Below are 2,601 nucleotides of genomic sequence, written 5' to 3' on the forward strand. Positions count from 1 at the left end.
TCCCCCTTTTATAAGTAAGTAAAAATAATATGCTGAGGAATTAATTAAAAAGACTAGAAAGAAATATACAAAACTTTTATTCCTCTCTAGGTAGAGAGTTATGGGTGACTTTCATTTTATTTTATTAGTTTGTATATTTTTCATTCTAAGGATATATTGCTTTCAGAACGGGGGTAAAAACTCAAGTTATTAAAACACTAGCAGCTGGCTCTATGCTGGCTTTGCCACATTCTAACTGTATGACCTTAAAATTTTATCTAGCCTCAGTTTCCTTATCTATAAAATATAGGGAAACACAGCCTTCTTCACAGGGTTTTTTAAAAAAACAGCACAGCAAGCCCCCAAGTGCCCTTCTTCTAAACAGGCTGCTGCAGCAACTGGGCTCAGCATTGAAATGGGGACTGTCTGGGAGCCACACGATGGAGACCGAGCTGGCACCTTGAGAGGGAGGCAGAGCTGTGATGCTCAGAGCGGTGCTGAGGCGGACTCACAGCTCTGCAGCAACACTCGTGTCCCCAGCCCTGCACCAGGACTACTGACTGGGAAAGGACTTCTCCCCCCAAAGCCTGCCCTGCCACAAAAAGCCCCTAGCTTCCTTTCAACACAAAGCACAGCTGCTCTTTATGTTTCATTTTCACACTGAACCGGCTGTCCGCAGCCTACGTGGCCAGGGCCTGCCCTTCTGCACTTCCCACCCTGTCCTGTTTCTCAGCACCTCTCGTCAGCCTGCGCCTGCCATTTTCTTTTTTCTTAAAAGTCACACCTTCATCTTTCCACTGAGATATTTTTTTCTTAGCCAGAATCTTTCTGTTTCTTTCTCTCCCCCGACTTGCTAGAAAATGTCTTTGAGACTATAAGTAATGATTTTTTTTTTTTTTTTTTGACAGAGTCTCACTCTGCTGTCCAGGCTGGAGTGTAGTGGCACCATCTCGGCTCACTGCAACCTCCATCTACCTGGTTCAAGCAATTCTTGTGCCTCTGCCTCCCCAGTAGCTAGGATTACAGGTGCACACCACCATGCCTGGCTAAGTTTTGTAGAGACAGTGTTTTTAGTAGAGACAGTGTTTCACCATGTTGGCCAGGCTGGCCTTGAACTCCTGACCTCAAGTGATCCACCCGCCTTGGCCTCCCAAAATGCTGGGATTACAGGTGTGAGCCACCAAGCCCGGCTAAGTAATGATTTTCTATTTGTTTCTTTCTTCTCTACCCCTGCCCCCTCTTCTTTTATAAGTGTCTTTATTGGATTTTTTTTTCTCTGATCATCAATAGGGAAGGTTAGTGGGTGAGGGAGACCAGTTAAAGGGCTAGAAAAATTGTCTCAGAAGAGAACAGTGCAGATGGTGAGAAATGGATGTGTTGGGCTAGAAATGGATGAAATCCACAAAAGTTACATATGGAAAGGATGAGGCCCAGCAAGAGCCAGTGACATGCCTCAAGGTTATGTAATTGACCAAGGGACAGATCAGGGAATCTAGGCCTACATCCTTGCAGCCCCTAGACATATCCCAATACCTGGATATATCACTTATGTACCCTATTCTACATACTGTCCAGGGATATGGAGATGTCTGGCCTAATCACAGTTCATCGCTCAGAGTGATGCATATAACAAGGGTCTGTGCATACTTGAGAAGGCCAAAAGGGGACCTACTGACTTCTGGACTTCTGAGAAGTATGTCATATCTTCCCACAGAACTTGAAGTTTCAGGGAATCTGTTGATGAGTGGGCCATGGAATTAGAGGAAGATGTTTTGGACTATAAGCAGTGGAGATAAGAATCCCCAACTCATCCATCATCAGCTTTGTAAGAGTGGGAGGCCAGACTCTGCCTCTGTGGCACTGTCCCCAAATCTCTCTTGGAGTCAGAGTCCCCAGCTTAAGAAAGCACCTGTAGAACAAGGTGGGTATCGTGGAGTATGCAGGGAGTTAGCAACGAGGAGACATGGCACAGACTCTCTTGGCTTGTGGCCGTGATGACCAGGGTTATTGGTGTCCTTGCTGTTCTTTTCTCCCATGTGATGGGGGTGGGAGGGAGTGGTCAGCAATCCCTCCTAGGAGCAGGTGTCCCGGTCTTGATGAGGCCACCTTATATCTCTATGCTACATGGGACTCGGGGGGCCTGTGGAGTTCTCCTGATCTTGCTTGTTTTCGTAGAGACTTGGAAACTTTTCCCCGGTGTATCAACAGAGACTTTAAGTCCCAGCTCTGACTTCTGTCTTTACCTTTTTTCCCTCAGTCCATGTGCTTTAACCTCCTTTGAGTTTCTAGTAGGTACCATGATCTACCTGTGGCTCAAGAGGGAAGGGGAATCCTGTACCCAAATGGGTAGAAGTTTTGAAGTTCTCAAGCAGATCCTCACATCTTCCCCAAACCTGATAATCTCCTCTTCAGAGAAGATCCCAGCTTCTGCTTGCTTGGGTACCCATTAGGCCTGAATGAAGACTGCTGGGGACTGTAAGATCACGTCAGCAGTGGGTACTGCTTTATTGGTATGGTCAGTTTCAAGGCGAAACTTGTTCATGCACCAGCTTAACTTAGAGATTGTGAACGGTCACTGAGGAATTTATGCCTATCAAAGGTGGAGATTGCTTTGCAAACTTC

The sequence above is a fragment of the Trachypithecus francoisi genome, unplaced genomic scaffold (assembly GCF_009764315.1).
Source record: "Trachypithecus francoisi isolate TF-2019V2 unplaced genomic scaffold, Tfra_2.0 Lachesis_group20, whole genome shotgun sequence".
NCBI classification, from domain to species: Eukaryota; Metazoa; Chordata; class Mammalia; order Primates; family Cercopithecidae; genus Trachypithecus; species Trachypithecus francoisi.